This window comes from Amblyomma maculatum, chromosome 4 (assembly GCF_055883805.1).
Source record: "Amblyomma maculatum isolate TAMU_Amacu chromosome 4, ASM5588380v1, whole genome shotgun sequence".
In the NCBI taxonomy this organism is placed as follows: Eukaryota; Metazoa; Arthropoda; class Arachnida; order Ixodida; family Ixodidae; genus Amblyomma; species Amblyomma maculatum.
In genome coordinates this window covers 53,608,963-53,626,647 of record NC_139347.1, presented here as the reverse complement: position 1 = coordinate 53,626,647, position 17,685 = coordinate 53,608,963, and positions in this window count along the sequence as shown.

The following is a 17,685-nucleotide window of genomic DNA, read 5'->3' as shown; positions in this document are numbered from 1 at the left end:
AGCAGCGTGTCGAAATTCAAAACTTCAGCCTACTCCGACTGGCCAACAAGATCTCTCGAGCTGCAGCTCCCCGACGAAGATCATATCAATAAGGCCGTCCACCATCACCTTGCGCGTCAGAAGTCTTGATGTCGCGCGCAGTATGTGCTGCCTCCCAAACATTTAACTGACGTGCGTGACGGCCGCATTGTTTGTGCTCCTGCGCCTTAGGACAGATAAAACTTGCCGGAAGCTCAAGATTAAGCAAGGGCTTGGTGAGTCTTTGATTACACTTGGACTTCTTGCAGGTCAGAATCACAGAATAACGCTCAGAATCACAAGAAATGCGCCGTCACGCCCACAAGTTAAATATTTGGGCGCCTGCACGTCATGCAAAAAGACAGCGTTGACAAATTCACGTATTACCCGCTGTTGAAGGCCACACAGGACTGTCAGTGTTTTTACAAGCTGTTTAATGGTCCCCTGCCCTACCATTGTTGTGCTATGGCTTCTCTACCGCAGTTGTTCTGAGCTCCCCGCCAGCGTGGACACGTCTAGTAGTGTTGTACGCCCATGACGAGAGAGAGAGAGAGAGAGAGAGAGAGAGAGAGAGAGAGAGAGAGAGAGAGAGAGAGAGAGAGAGAGAGAGAGAGAGAGAGAGAGAGAGAGAGAGAGAGAGAGAGAGCGTGAAAGAATCAGTAGGAAGAGGGAAATAAAAAGTGCTGCCGATTTGGCTAAGCTGCCCAGATGCGAATATTTGCACCATGCAGCTCGTCGCGTTTCACTTCGCCCTCAGTTCAAAGCTAGAATTTCAAGGTCAAGCTTCAGGCAAAGGTCTATGAAATCGATTATTGTGGACCTTAGTGACAACGCACTATAAATATTTTGGGACAGCTTGGTCACCATAAGCTGACAATGCGACAGCGGTGTGTTCTGAATCCGTTCCGGAGGAATGGAAGTTGACGAAGATGACGAAACAGCGCAAGAGATTTTGGTTTTTCATATTTACATTTCCTTCTCTATTCCCTAGCATTTATTTCTATTTACTTTTGCGATGTAGTTATACATCTCAAAATCTAATATCTCTGCACCCCAATTCTTGGCCGATCCCCCTGTGTGGGTATGTGCCATAAAATTAGAGGAGAACAACAACAACAACGACAGTTGACACCGAATTTACTCAAATTTCTAATCTCAGTTCTACAGAAAGGACTCTCCGAATCTGTAATCACCGCCTGGTCGTGGCCAATCTTCCTTGTGATTATGCGCGATTTTTATGAGGAAAACAATAATAGCACCCACTGTGATCGGCTGCGGCAATCAGAACAATACTCTCGTGCAGTGGCGGCGAAGCGGATCTGTTCGCGCCGCCGAGGGATCTAAACCTACAGCGCAGTAAGGGGCCATGCTTATCTCATTCAAGAGCCCTTTCCCTCCACTCCGGCTGCCCTTCTCTCTGCGAGCGGCGCAGCTAGCAGCCCAAGCCCAGCTGCCCACGCACAGCTGCTCGGCTCAGGGACTAATGATAGCACATTTAGCCCCGCCTTCGAGGGTATGACCAGCTAACGTTAACGGCTCCCGTCTGTAACTCCCCTTACGGATCTCTGTTCAACTCCAGGCATTTGTTACTCGCCTAATCACCATTCCCTTAATTTGTCAGTCTGTTAACTCACACATATGCATTAATATACACCCCTGTCACGGCGGATCAGTGGCTCTGGGGCGCTCAACTGTTGAGCGTGTACGCGGACTCAATCCTGGCCGCGGCAGCCGCTTTCCAATGAAGGCGAAACTCAAGGAGGGTGTGTACTGTGCGATGTCAGTACATGCCAAAGAACCTCATGTGGTCGAAATTTCCCTACCACTCCACTACCGCGTCCCTTATAGCCTGAGTCGTTCTGGCATGATATACCTTATAAACAAAACCAAACCATCATTACCATGCCGTCGTAAGTTACCCCGTTATGTCAAAAACCAGCGCGTGCAGATATAAAGTCCCATTCCAAGCCGCAAGTACGTGCGTGGCCTAAGTCTAAAGTGTGTGACTCGTGATCCAAGGCTCCCAGAGGTTTCGAGTTCAACCTCACCCTCAACCACGCCTTGATGGCCCAGTAATAGTGCCCGACTACAGTGCCGATTTACCCGAGTTCGAACCCAACCGCGGCGGCTGCGTTTCGATGGAGGCGAAACACAAGGGTCCGAGTGTTTTGCGATGTCAGAGCACGTGAACGAACCCCAGGTGGTCGAGGTCTCCATAATCCTCTCCACTACGGCGTCTTTCATAGCCTGAGTAGTTCCTGTTGCATCCCAAAGGACCTGCTCGAGTTTGCAGCTCCCGCCAAGTTGATCACGTCATAAGGCGTCGTGACGTCAGTACAACCCTGTGAGTAATAAGTGCATGACCCTGTCACTCCGCCAACTCCATGTTCAAGGGGTATACCAGTCAATTTTCCCTCACAACACCGGCATCAGGAAGACGTCGAATTTTCAGGAGAACAGGGCCAATAACACTTTGCCGTTAAAAATAAAAGTGTTGAGGTATACATCCGAAGCCCGTTGACTCGGACCCTGATTTTGATGCTCAAAACAAACATGTCAGTGATGTTGTGGCATCACGCACAAAAGAAACATGCCAGTGGCAGGACGTGCGAGACCTGCAGTCGGGTCGGTCATTGCGACCCACGTACACTCCGCTGGCGTCACGCTCGCCAGCGTCAACAAGAGAGGGCCTTTGTGACTGGAAATGACGACAGTAATTGGGCCCTCGCTGTCTCCTCCACGGGTGTGATTCGGCGCTGAACCAACGGGCACATATATTACGCTGCCGGGAGAAAGGGCGTGGGTAAATAGGCTTCGCGGTGGCGACGGCGACGGGGCGCCGTGCGATAGCGGCGGCCGAGAGGCTCATAAACGACGCGACGCCTCCCAAGTGGCAGCGGCGACGACGACTCCGATCGGAATCTGGTTTGGACGGGGAGCCGCTCGGTACAATGGCCCGGGATTCAGCCGAGAGGAAATTGATCAACAGGTGCTGGCGACGACCAACATTGTGTCCCCCACGCGCGACAAGCAGAGGGATATTGAAAGATGTCCTCCCTTCTGCTTCCTTTCTCTCACTCCCACCATTTTATATCTTATTTGCCCGGCATGCAGAGGCAAGCGACGGCGTTCGCTTATTGCTAGCCAGCCCGCCGGCCGGCGCCAGGCGTGCTACGCGTTAGCCATCGCTCGCGGGATCGCTACAAAGAATTTAACCCGCGAATCCGATCAAGAAGAAGGAATGGCAGGGGGAGGGGGGGGGGGGGGGGGGTTCTAGATCGCTCTGAAAGTGAGGAGGGAGCCGGCCTTTCGTTTCTACCACGCAAAATCGCTAGAAAAATGGAGAAATGTACGTGTCACTGCCAGCTCTGTCGTTTCGTTCTCCTACAGTCCCGCCTCCCCTTCCCCCTGCTCTGCTCTGCCAGCACACAGTAAGCAACCTAAAGCGACTTTACAGCAACCCACCTCACCGCATCGGCAGGCGACCCTGGGGACGACCATGAATGTTTCATGAGTGCGCTGCCCCTCACACCTTTTGCCCCCTTCTCTTCAATGCATCTCCGTGTCGATCGCACAGAAAGTCGAACCCCGCGATGTATAAGCGCTGACCGCTTCGCCCGGTTTGAATTCTTGAACTTATACGCTACAACCCAAATATTCCCCTCCCGCCCATTCCTCGTCTTTTATTCTCCTTCTAAAAAGGCCCATTTATGCCGCTTCGAAAACGTCGAACGAGACGTAGACAGGCGTACGTGATATGCGAGTGGTGCAAGATCTCTTGCAGTATTATTTAGGTTTACCACGTCGGTTCTTTGTTTTTTTTTTTTTTTTGTCATTTAAAATTTCTAATACAATCACTGAAACGAGAAACAAAGTTCGAGCAGCTAAAACAATGTGCATTAAACAAAACGCAAGCAATGAGGCGTATATAAACGTTACCTGTACACGAGGGACCAGCGACAACGGTGACGTCTGTGGAGCCATCTATGATTCAAGAGGATTACGATCCCCCGCTTCCTCATTTCCCAGAGCAAAAGTGAGCGCATCAGTATCTGCCTGCGCTGTTAAGTCTCAATTCTCCCCGGTAATTTTTTAACGCTTGCTAATGGCGCATACTCCATACGGCATGGAGCATTATCTTGTTTCGTCATATATTACACCATAACAAAATGTGCAGACCAAGTACAAACCAAGGCCGGCCTCAAAAACGTTGCCTCAGTAGCGGCAAATACATCCACCACTATTTTTTTTTTCATCTTGGAGCCTTTTTTTTTTTTTTTTTACTAAGTTGTAGACTCCCACGTGAAAGGGAAATTTTGTAGCAGAATTTTCGATATGTCTGCCTTTTAAATTTCTCGATTAGGAACGACGCTTTTAATTTCTTTGTAAAGTTATCTAGAAATGTTCGCCGGGCAAGAGCGCCCCGAATGATTTGTTCTCCTAGCGGTTGAGTAGTTCACTGATTCAGGGTCACCAAAGAGTCGCTGCTCACACTTCCGCTTCCCAGCTTCTATCATTCATCCTTTTCTCCTTCATATACTAAAAAAAAAAAAATGTCTTGTTGAGTATCTAGAAGTAGGTGTGGTAGCCGTTACAATGACTCGCTAAAATACAGCGAAAAATCTTCATTTGGTGGCATTTGCATAGCAAGCAATAATGGGGCTCATATAGTTTCCTACTTTTTTCTAAGCTTCACTTATATGCCGGCCGCGATTAAATACGAGAAAAAAAAAAATGAGCTCGCGTCAAAGCCATTTCAACGTGCACCAGCAATGATCGGCGAAGCTAACGAAAAACGTTGCCCGTTGAGAACGAGTAGAAACGCGTGTTGGAGGATGAGCACTCTCTATATACCAGCTTTTTCTTGTTTTGCAAACCGCTTATGACGTATACAGCACAGGACGGCTGCAGGGTCGCCAAGCAGCCTCTTTGATACCAGCCGCCGGGGATAAAGCACATGTTACCTCTCTTATGTGTGCGAACCCATGCTTCACAGGAGGAACGTGGGTGCAAATAAAGAAAGGCAAAGGCAAATAAGAGAGTGGTACTTATTTCGTGCTTGCCCAGTGATTAGTTTTTTTTTTTTCGAAGGCTTTTCTTGCTTGATCCATCATGTGACCAAAAAGCGTGACCAGAATATGTGATCCAAACACATTCTTTGCACCTGTCAATCGTTCAGATATCAATAATAACGAAATTGATCACTGATAATAAATCATGATAATTAAGATTTGATTAGTCATGGTAGTGATTAGTCATGGTCACAATCATGATTATTCATACTTAGTCATAGTCATATACATGATTTGACATAGTATCTGACGTTATAACAACTTAATGCAGATGGTGCCACTTCACGCGAAGAAATGTGTGAACACGCCAGGCGTTTTCGGAACTCCATGTACAACACAAAGCATTAGAATTGTGTGGGCACCGGCGCATAACGTTCCAAGCCAGCAACAGGAGAGAAATGCTTTCGCATTGCCCCATATAAGGAGGCTTAAATGGCCACAATTTTTTTTTATTGTTTTGTGTCACATGTGTTATGAACACGTGGCCGAGTTTTTTTTTTTTTTTTTATATATAGCCTAGCTGATTTGCAAAATAATAAAGGTCGAACAGGTAGTCAGCACCCGCTGTGTCTTGTGTATGATCTTCTCTAATTTCGCTATTTTTAGTCTGTCAGCTTCCACTGTAAACCAACTGGACTGGACCGAAATTTCGTTGTTCCGCTGTTAATTTTGCTGGTGCAAATAAACTTACAAAACACGTTTTTTTTCTCTCTCTTTCGATTTGTCTCAGCACCGCGATGCAGGGAAATAACTCGTGGTACATATAACGCCAGTCCGTATGAGATGTGTGTTGAAATTAGCAGGAAATTACTTCAGGAAACAAATTCTGCTGAGTCTACCATGCTACACCTGAAAGCTAAACAGTTTCTGTGCTGCATTACCCTTTGACACGCTGTGCACATGACTGCGTACACACACACACACACACACACACACACACACACACACACACACACACACACACACACACACACACACACACACACACACACACACACACACACACACACACACACACACACACACACACACACACACACACACACACACACACACACACACACACACACACACACACACACACACACACACACACACACACACACACACACACACACACACACACACACACACACACACACACACACACACACACACACACACACACAAAAAAAAAAGAAGCTCGCAGCTTTTTTTGGATGTGCTGAACGCAGCAATAATTATTTTGTTTCAGTGAATTTCGCGTGCTTCATGTCGCAAATAATGGTCTTTTTTATGGTATATAGCGAGAGCAGAAAAAAAACATTTCGCTTGACAGTGTGCTAGGTAGTTTGCGTCTGCCATTGTTTTTTTTTTCTTTTTTTCTTTTTTGCAGGCAGATTGTACCGTCAGTAGTAGCATATTTTCGCAATTTCAAGCGTAATGTGCACCTGCGGTAGATATACTGTTAGGCGACTTAAAATAACAGAGATACGTAAATTTACACGTCCAGATTTAAAATCGATCGAACATAAAAGTACAGTGAAGAAAAATAGCGAATTAAAATATATTACCATTAGTCTGACAGCCTGCTTAAAGAAATATGGAGATAAAATACCAAGTGTGTGTGTGGGGGGGGGGTGCATCTGCTGCCCCCCCCCCCCTTCCCCGTTACAAAGGGGGCTCTCCAATCATCCAGCCAGTCGCCAAAGCCCACGCGGGCTGAAAGGAGGAAAGCAGGACTTTGATGAGGCACGGAATGCCGCAAGTGGACAGCGAGCTGGATGTTCCATTCGCTTTGTTCCGAGCGCCACCTGAAATAAAGAAGAGAACAGCGTCACTTACCTCCCGATCCCCCTGTACACCCCCGGCAACCCTGGTCGATTCTTCGTCCTGCGGATTCCATATGACACAAAATTCACTTCCGTTCCCCATGTGGGAGACTTTTTTCGTGTGTGTGCGTGTGTATAGTGCACACGAGAAATGACCTTAGTGTCACGAACCAGCCGACTTCATAAATGCATACCACGGTCTTTTCAGTACTATCATCACTCCTGGTCGCTTATTATGTACTCTCGATCAACGTACGAGGAATCCGACGTATATAACCGCGATACAGCGAACGTCGCCAACAAAATGTTCGAGTACAAGTGAACAGGCCGGTGTTTACCAGCAGCTCTGGATATATATGTGCTTAATCCGAACGAATTCGCTATCCTGACACACGCACAATTTGAGATATCGCGGAATTCAAGGGGTCACTGTAACAATAAAAATCGCAGCACGTGTGCTCATCTCTATCAATGAACGTTCAGTCAGCTCATACTTTACCTGCTTGCATAATGAAAAAAAATATATATATCAAACGAAAACTGTGGAGAAATGGCTTCCTCTATAGAAAAATGGGCATCTTTTCTGGCACTAGACACATGCTGACAATGCAGTTGTGCGCATCCTATCTAGAACGCCTCCACTAAGAAAGCTTGATCGCTTATCAGAGCTTTTTGCGTCACCATTTAACGCCAGGTCGTTGTGCTGCTTTACGCGGTAAAGCTTCCCATACATATTATGAATGATTTGTACAATGTGTGCTCCCTAAGAGTTTCCTCAATTTTCAAAAATAATTTAGCAGACAACTTTTTCGGTATAGCATTGCCAGCGTTATAGTGTTATAGCTAGCGGGCTGGCTAAGTAATACTGAATAGTTAATTTTTCAACTATTACCATTAGGTTCATTAGTTTTGATAGGCTTGCAACGCACCATAAGTAATATCCGCATCAGTTTTTGGAATTTCGCAAACGCCATTCTCGTCAACACTGCATCGAGGCAATTTTTGAGGCCTCATGCGGCCGAAAGCGCAACTCAGCGGCTGCAGACCTCAACGCTGAGTTCTCGCCACATCCTATTAAAGTTTCACTCACTCACTCACTCACTCACTCACTCACTCACTCACTCACTCACTCACTCACTCACTCACTCACTCACTCACTCACTCACTCACTCACTCACTCACTCACTCACTCACTCACTCAATCAATCAACCAATCAATCAATAGTTTAACTTGTGTTACTTTTATTAATGCCGCTATCATTTTCTTCACAAGCGTCACCCTAAATACAATAATATTAGAGGATTTGCAACTTAAATGCATGGGCTGGAAACAAGTCCAAGTTAACTAGTAGCTTCTAATCGCGCTAGAATAATGCGTGAAATCACTGAAAAATAAAAGTGAATCCATACAGGGTAGAATGAGAGAAAGAAGATGGATACACGATATGAAAGAGGCACTGAAAAACTGGTGGAGGGTGGGAGCCTCAGTTCACAAGTCGAGCCAGCGTTTCGACAAGTGGACTTTTCGTCTGGGCAGTGACAATTTATCCGCAGAATACGACATTAACCGAACAAAAAAAAATTAGATGCATATTCTAAACGAAATATTGCAAAAATGCACAGACACATCGTACAGAGTATAGTTCATATCAGTATGGTAGAAAAAATTACAGTATTGCACTCAGCTTCGCTTAAGGGCTTAATGGCGAAAGCCTTTCCTCCTTTCCTTCTTCCTCTATATTGCGTGTTTGTGTACTCGTTATAATTCATTACTTCTTTTCTTTGGCTTCGTCATCAGAACATATTGCGAAGCCTCGCTGACACATCTCGCGGAATCTCGCAGAATCTCGCTGAAAAATCTCACGAACACATCTCGCGGACACATCTCGCAGACATGAGATGTGCACTCAACATGAGTCTAGAAAGGCTTTCACCTTAAAAGTGCACTGTGTCATACGTTTTAGACGATAACGAAGTGCGCGCGTGGATGTTTAAATCCCAAAACATCAGTACTAAACCTACCGGTCCCTATAACCTTATGCTGTCAAACCTTTTCACGTTCTTTTTATCCTTCCGCTTATGTGATTGTGGACGCCACCAACGCACTGTACATTTTCAAACTCTTCATTCATTTTTCAGCGATCTAAACAGAAACGTCACCGTTGTTATTCTCGCCCCGCGAAACACGACACTAATTGGACTCTGTCTTTCCAAGGCATCTGCTGCTTGTAAGTACGACCGCAGAAAGCTGACGAGAAGGATCATAAAAAAAAAAAAAATGCGGCCTACATGCCCACTTAGATTAAACACGATGCACACAAGACGGCGCAGCAATGATAAGCTTAAAGTTAAAATGTGATACAACATGGAATTCAATTTGGTTTGGTTTGTGAGGTTTGACGTCCCAAATCGACTCAGGCTCTGAGAGACGTCGTAGTGGAGGACTCCGGAAATTTCGACCACCTGGGGTTCTTTAACATGCACTGAAATCGCACAGAACACGAGCGCCTTGCTTTTCGCCTCCATCGAAAAGCGACCGCCGAGGCCGGGATTCGATCCCGCGTCCTTGGGAACAGTACTCCCCGGCGGGGTGCGTGAAATTCGCCACGTTACCCTAGTCGACCTGCACATCCCAGACAACAAAAACCACCGGTCCAAAATTTGCACTGCATTGGCAATGTACTGACTATTGCCAGTAGAGTGCCAATAATGGGCCAACGATTTGTGCTGCCAGGGATCCCTCTCGCTGATCGTGATACATTTCTTTTTTCTCGTCTTCTTTTTTTTTTCTTTTTTTTTTTGCGGCAGTCAGAAATTCAAAGTCCCCTAGTCGAAGTTTCGCAACGAAAGGATGCGCACACCATTGTGTCTATCACCGCCTAGGCCAAACGGAGAAGGTTCATAACGAGAGAATTTTTTTCGAAGTTAGAGGGAGCTTTCAAAAATTCTCTGGGATTCATAGATGCAAGCCTGGTGGTCGGTAAGACAGACGTGTCATTGGTTGAGTGAGCTTAACAACAAAATCATGTAAAATAAGAAGCGTCTCCAGTCAGCTCAGTTGGCCGTTTGCCACTTCCTACCGCAGTATCCCGTCCTCCATCGGTGATGTCTTCCCTGTGCACTCCAACTTCTTCGGAAGCACTCCATCTATGGAGTGCTTCCGAAGAAGTTAAACACGTTGGAATCTCTTGCTGCCTAAATTTGTTCGGTGTGAGGTCGTGAAACCATAGTGCAATACACACCTCGACGGTCAGATATATCATTGTTGTCTTAGCGTTTCTGGCCACATTTATTTTTTGCCGCTGTCACAGGCAGGAGCCACTGAAAGGCAGAGTGGATCGAAGGGGCGAGGGGGTGCTGAGTTGGGGCTTTGTGTTGTGTAGCTCGGCATTATTTGTCACAACGACACCGCGCCACACGCCCCGCTGCAGATTAAGACGTCATGCCAACAGGCACTGGTCATTGTCAGCGGCGGCACTATTGTGGCCTGTTGTGGGCAATGCTCCAACCTTTCCGAATCAACGTGAGCAGTCATTAGCAGCATCAGGAAAACAGGTGACCTGGCAGACTCACGCTTTGTTTACCACTTCCTCGAACGCACATGTGTGCTCTTGCGTCAATCTGGAGAGATGTTTATTTAAATGACACCTTTGCGAGATCAGTTCAAGAATCTCGCGCATCGCGCTGTGATCATATACTGGGTTGGTTTGGATTATAGGGTTTAAGGTCCCGAAGCGACTCAGACTATAGGAGAAGCAGTAGTGGAGAGTTTCGAAAATTTTGACCCCCTGGGGTTATTTAACTTGCCCTGACATCGCACAGCACACGGGCGCCTAGCTTTTCGCCTCCATCGAAAAGCGGCCGCCGCGGCAGGGATTCGATCCCGCATCCTTGGGCACAGCAGTCCAGGTCATAATGCCTTCATGGAAAGATCAGAATGCCGGTGTGTCCTACCAGTTGCCCAGGCCACCTCGCATTTTCCCTCTATATGAGCAAACCCATGAAGAAAAAGGAAAGGCCTAGTTTATTTTATTACCAGCTCGCTGACTAGACCTCAATTTCCAGGAACACTCTTCGGATCAGAATACCAGGTTTACACCAGTCGTATATGGCTGCAACTGACGCAATACTTTATCTCTATTTTATTGCTCTGACGATGTGGATGTGAAAAGCTTTCAAATCTCGACGACCCATCTCACTTTTCCCCTACAGCACCTACAGCACCTAGACACGGCTTGTGCTGTCTAATGTCCACCAGCACTAGGCGTCAATGACGTTCGCAAAGCTTTCATCATTTTGCCGAAAGGACTGCCTTGTTCCACAGCGACCCCACAGAAGCACCACATAGCAGCTTCCTATATAGTTGTGAACGCGCGGGGGTGGGGTACACAAGTCATGCTCCCGTGGTTTCAGATCGAGTTGCCCCCATCGAGGGCAAGCGCTTGCAGCGTCAAGTTCAAGCAGTTGGGGATGACGCCAGCGGGTTCTGGAGAGCTTCCGAAGCCAAGTCTCCCTTGCCGCTCCCTCTTCCTTTCCGCCTGAATGGATCCAGCGACGACGCCGCCGCCTCCGAGCTCTTCGTGGGCCTCCGGATTCCCGTTTAAGGATCGTTTTGTGCTCCACGCGCTCTGAATAATTGGATGCCAGCGCAGCGCCCTGTCTAACGCGAGGGGAGGCAAATCCGAGACGACGAAATAGCAAATTTCATTACACTCCCTGGCCTACGCCTCGTGTTGTTCTTCTTTTCTTCGTGCATCTTCTATTCGCTCATTCTTGCTCCTGTTGACTTGCAGCGACCTTTTAGGCGTCTGAAAAGCTACCATTTATTTTTGGAGAGCGCCCGCTTTAACGTTCGACAAGAAAAACACGCTCGCGCCAACGTGTTCTTGATACGATCGACAAAAAAAAAAAAAAAAAAAAAACAGTGCACGAACGGGGTGCACGGTTTCAGCACAGAATAGAATTTGCAAATACATATTTCTGCGCGCTTTCTCTCTCTCTCCTTTTTTTTTTTTTCTTATTCAGAGCTCTCCTGATTCTACGACGCGCCTGGCACCTAGTCGTCGCCGCTTGGCGATGCCTAACGACTCCTGGCACACACATAGGCGCAGTAATGCGCTTATTGCAAAGCCTCGGCAAAGCCACTCGGGAGTCGGCGTTTCCACGACGACTGAGCTTGTCAGGGCGCCACCTACCTACGATGAATAAGTAATTATCGCCCAGCGACTCATTCCCCAGAAATGCTTCATAGAGGGCCTATATAAGATGACGACACTGTAATCGTTTCGACATTTTCGCGCATAGTCAAATCTGTTCCGAGAGTGAAACATTTTCGCGCATCGTTCCTCGCTACAAACTGCACGAGGGGCCCGTATATACTATGGTGAATGCGTCCTGTTCACTGATGCTAAAACCGGAACGAATTTTTTTATTGTGATAGCAATACTGCGCCAGGTTTCATGCTGTCGCGTGGTCCCGGCGGAGGAGAAGACTGGTAACTTACGCTCTCGCATCATACTCTTAAAGGATGAGTCAAAGTGTCTCCAATAATGTCGCACTTTACACTGATTGGGCGTGATAGGGGAATAATGTAGCAGGCAAAAGAAGCTTCCGCCGTTACTATCGCAATTCAACTAGGGTTAACCAGAGTTAAATCACAACTAACTTTTGAAAGAACTGAAGGCTGGGAAATAGTCTATTTGAATTCAGAAGAATTATTTAACGTTTCTTAAATGGATACCACTTTTTACGCACCATGATAATAATCGGAGGAAATGATGCAGAGAAGAAAAACATAAACTCACTATCACTTCTTTTTCACTGCAAATTTTCGCTCGAATGAGTTTTTTTTCTTCATGTACATTAAAATATCCGTGGCAGAAAGAAAAATCATAAAATATTCCAATTCTCAAGTGTACACTCAAAAATGGGCTAGCAGGCAATTTGCCTAAAGCGTAAAGTGATCTATTCAGTACAGGATAACATTTCAAGCCGGTCAGGGGCCTATAGCCGGGGGGGTTCGGTGTCAGAGCACCCCCCGAAGTTTCCTGACAGTTGCATCTTCCTATCTGAAACCCCTCTCTTGCTTGATCTATTGAATGTCCTTTATTGAATGGGAAGGCTTGTGGCCATGGATGGGGGTAAAGGGAGTATGGATTCCTTAGTGGCCCAATTAGAGGAATATGATTTGAGTGACAACCTAAACAATGAAGATTCTGTCTACTCTCTTGCTTAGTATATATTTTCTTTTACTACAGGCATATAAAACCCCCGGAAGAATATTTCTGGCTACGCCACTGAAGCCAACTATGCAAGTTGGGCTTAAGTTAGGGAAACACGCATACAGGTATCACCAGCTGCAGGTGATTGTTGTGCCTTAGCACAACGGCTCAAGGCTTTTACCTGGGTTGGGATATGAAGGCCGCTTGGGTGTTAGCAACTTCCCAAAAACTCACTCGCCGCATTAAGCTGCTTCTTTAGCAGGGTCGTCAAGAAAAGAACATGCTCCTAGTGGTTAGGAGCATTAGTAGTGGCGTTAGTATCTCTTAGCAGGACACCACGTTCTATGGAAAGCTATGTTGTTCGCAAAGTTCTAAATAGTACTTTCATGGCCTTCAAAGCTTACGAGGGCCTTCAGTGCTGCAAAATAAATAATGCCGCTAAGCACCCTATCAAATGCTACAGCCAGACACGAGGTGGCCCCCGTAACTTTGACGAATTCCGTGCTCTCACGCATCAAACAAAACCAAGTACACTTTGTACCGCCAGTGGAAGCTGACGGACGAAGATCAAAATGATAAAGTTCATAATTTGTTTTAATTGCCCTCGCATTTTCGTCTAAACCCCACATACTCACCGTCGAGGAAACCCGTGTGAGATTCCCATCCTTATGGCCGAGCCCATTCAGTATCCCGTACTACTTCAAAATTTAGCAGCTGCTCCACCTCCGTCGTTAAACGACGGTATGCGCGTTGCAAATAAAGGTTCTAAAAAAGTACACGAACGTGTAAGTGCGCTTCGTTTTTAAGCGCCTGGAATAATCCAAAGAGCCCATAACTGCGACAAAAATGAGCTGCTTAGGCGGCCGCACGAAGAAGACGGAGTTTCGCGGCATAAACATCTGGCCAACATTTTATTTTATTTTTTTCATCATCCTTTCATCATATGGTATTTCGTAACCACCGCATGTAGTAATTTAACTGAGTTGTCTCAGAGCCCAGTAAGTACAACCCGGCAGCTCAAGGGACGCGCAGCGAACACCAGAGTTATGTCAGCTCATGTAATTCCAAAGGGCAAAACAAAACAAAGCGGCAGTTTCAGTCACCTTAGCGTCTCTTATCCGTTTTTATTTCAACTCTTTCTGCACCACTTATTGCAGCTAAGCTATGATTTTTTTTGTTGTTGTTTCCACGACTTTCCTTTGCCCCAGATACTGAGCGGCCTTGCGGCCCATGTGTGGCCTACTGGGCCAGGGAATTCCATTTTATAAGGCCCGGCGTAACTCAGTCATTGCGCGTAACTCGCTGCTGCACAGGCCGTCACGCCCGCCGTGTCGATAATCGAGCAGTCTCGAAGGTCGCGCAGCGATTCCTTCCTTTTTCCCTTTTTTCACTCTCGTGCCTTCCCCAGAAGATGCTTAAACTCTCCTCCCCCCCTCCCCCCTTTCACTCGCTTTCGATTCTTTTGTATGCTGAGTAGCCCGCGTCCTTTAGGCCATGCGAGTGCCCCGAGGCTCAGACCCAGTGCCGAGAATCTCGCAGGAGCGGCGGGCGGAGTCGTGGCTCCACCTACGCACTTAACGGCCAAGACGTCACGAACACCGCGTGACCAGGGGCCGAAGGAGCCAATGCGAGCCGACAGCGATTGCGCCGTGGCGCCCGCCTCGAGACTCCGGTGCCTTCGTGCGGGCTCCCCTTCCCAACCCATTGCTTCACACGTTTCTTCCAACGCTTCCCTCTTCTGCGCTCCGTCCGCATCTATTAGACGCGATGAGCTTACAGCAGCCTCACGACTGGCTCAGAACAAAGGGGCGAAGCACATTGTCTGGCTGAAGGGGTGACTGTGCCCGTTCACGTGGATTGCCTGGGATGGCGTGAGCGTCGTCTGGACGAACATGTGTGCATGCCGGAGCATGCGTCGCGAAACGAACTCTTCGCGTATTCATTACCCCCACGCGAACTTGATCAACTGCGGTAATTATTTGGGTTAAATTGCCACCCACTTACCTCCATGAGGCAGCTGACGAGCCCAATTCATTCACAGGCATTCTTCATTATCTTACGCGGAAAAGTCTGATGTGAGGAGTTGACCTTGATGGCTGTTGCTACCGGCTGCAAGGGCAGAAGTCTTTCGTATTGCTACAAATCCAAGAAACAGCTACTAGCTAGTAGGTGTTATTGAAACAAAGCTGGGACCTGAATGAGAGCACTGACGTGCGCAAGTACGTTCATGTGCGTGTTCCGGCACAATTTCAATAACGTCACATCTAATATAGTCCAACCGCTTGCTCTGACCTAATAGTGACTGTCAATTAAACTGAAAGAATTTAAAAAAAAGGTGGGGCGGGGGGGGGGGGGGGGGTCTTTTTCTCTTTTCTTCTGTACAAAGGCTCAGTTACACAGGCGGCAAGTCTCGAACAAAATGAACATCCTACAGGTATGACGGCACTGTGAAAAAATAAAGAGCAAAATGAAGTGACACAAAAGTCTACTGCTACTTCTGCCATCAGACGACATTTTGTGTCTCCTCAAGGCTGATGTTACTATGGTGATGTTCTTAAATCCAAACTGCTGCTCTAAGGTAATTATATGAGTATCAAAAAATCTTTTTTCTATTCGTTTAAAAAAGAAAGAACAAATTTTGGCCGATAGCCTGTTAAATTATTTTTGTCACCAGATTTGTACATAATGCTAACTCTGGCACACTACATGCTTTCCGGGAAAGTAACAGCTTGCAAGCAAGCATAAAAGATGAAACAAAGATGGAACGCTAAAAGGTCAACGACATATTTTACAGGCCGAATCTCTAAGTAATCGATTTTCCTGGTATTAATATGTTTACCGACATTCAAATGGAATATATATCTTCACAAGTGAGTGGCTCAAAACAAATGCCGTTTTAGAATTTGGTGGGTCTAAAAATGTTTTCGCCTCACACCTGTCGACCGCGGACGAACATGAGGAAAGCGTTACAAAATGTTCATTAAACTTATATGCCAGTTATTTTTCCTCCAGTGGTTTGCCATTAACCGTTAAAGAAGTTCACCATTATGGCGAATGCCTGTGTCCAAGAGTGTGCTGAGTTCACGCTATTTCCTCCAATTTGTATTCTTGCGAAATTCCGTCCCAGACAACTATTCTCTCCCTCTTTCCTACCGCACGCGCAATTACAAATACAAGACAACGGCAACAAAACAATGAAAACAGAGCCATAGTCAAACGCTCGTCACTTTCATTGCGCCCAAGACCGAAACAAGCGGCGAGCCTAGCGTCTTGCTGGCCCGGAGTTGTCTCCACCGTTTGAAGCCCCCCGAAGAAGCTAGTTTATTTATTGCTTCCGTGCTCCCAGAAGCCCTTGCGCTCAGTAATACTCACTCCCCGGACCTTTCCGCTTATCTCCTCCCACCCCTTACTCGCCCCGTGGAGATGCGTGTAACCAGGCATCGCTGTGCATTAGCTAATGTAACCCAACTAGTTCTGACCTCCGACCGGTTTGTACCATCTGTTCCTTCGGCGACCCCTTGACGTCTTACAACTTGCAGCTTGAGGAATAGTTGCGACCACTTATAGGACAACCGCACTATGTGACCCAGCTACACAGGACACCGTAGGTCTCAGGCGCAGAGTTCTACTCAATTTTGTCTCGTTTTGAAAGTCCGTTAGGCCAGTCCAGGCTTGCCTTCTTTCGTGGTACTCTACTGAAATAGCAGCGGCACACTCAAGCGAGTGTAGTGTGTAAATTATTTACTTTTGCTGTGAAATTACGGCTGTGAAATATTTCATTCCGTTACTAAATTCTCAGGTCGGAAAAATAATTTCCTACATTAACATTGCCAAGAAATCAATTAAAATACAGTAATTTCGTTACATTAATTCGACTCCTGCTAAGTCTGCTTGGGTACGTATAGTTTACTAACGTGTGTTTGGGATGCGCACTTAGTTTACCGTAATAATAATCGTCAAATGCAACCGGGGAGCGATGTGGATGCGCCTAGGCTGTGACTGATGATTAATCTCTACGCGCTGAGGCCCAGCGTGAAATAAACACAGATGAATGAAACCTCCAATGCACTTCGACTAGGTCTGTCCACCAGGTCATGCGAACTCGGAAACTATATTCGCTTTGTAGCGACGAGGTTCGAATACCGCCGGTCTGATGTGCAACAAACACGCAAAGACATTATAAGAAAGAGCTTTAATGAATTTAGAAAGCTTTGCAGTGAAACTGCAGCCACAGAAAGACGATGCTATCGCATTCTCACATACAAGCAGTATTCAGTGTCTCTGCCGATTATTTCCTTCCAATGGAAAAGTGGCTTGGCTTAATTTCCAAATTGCTTACATTTGATGAGTCGTGACTGAATCTCAACCTTCAGTATAATAAGTAGACCTTAACCTTAAGTATAGTCTTTTTTTTTTTTTTTGTAACTCGTATAGTATTACAGGAATTTAAGCCAATATTTTATAGTGCTATATCACTCATATCATTGACCTTCCAGATAGAGCACTATTATTTAAGAGTAATTTGCATCTCTGGAACTGCATTAAAAGGAAACTGAAGATGTT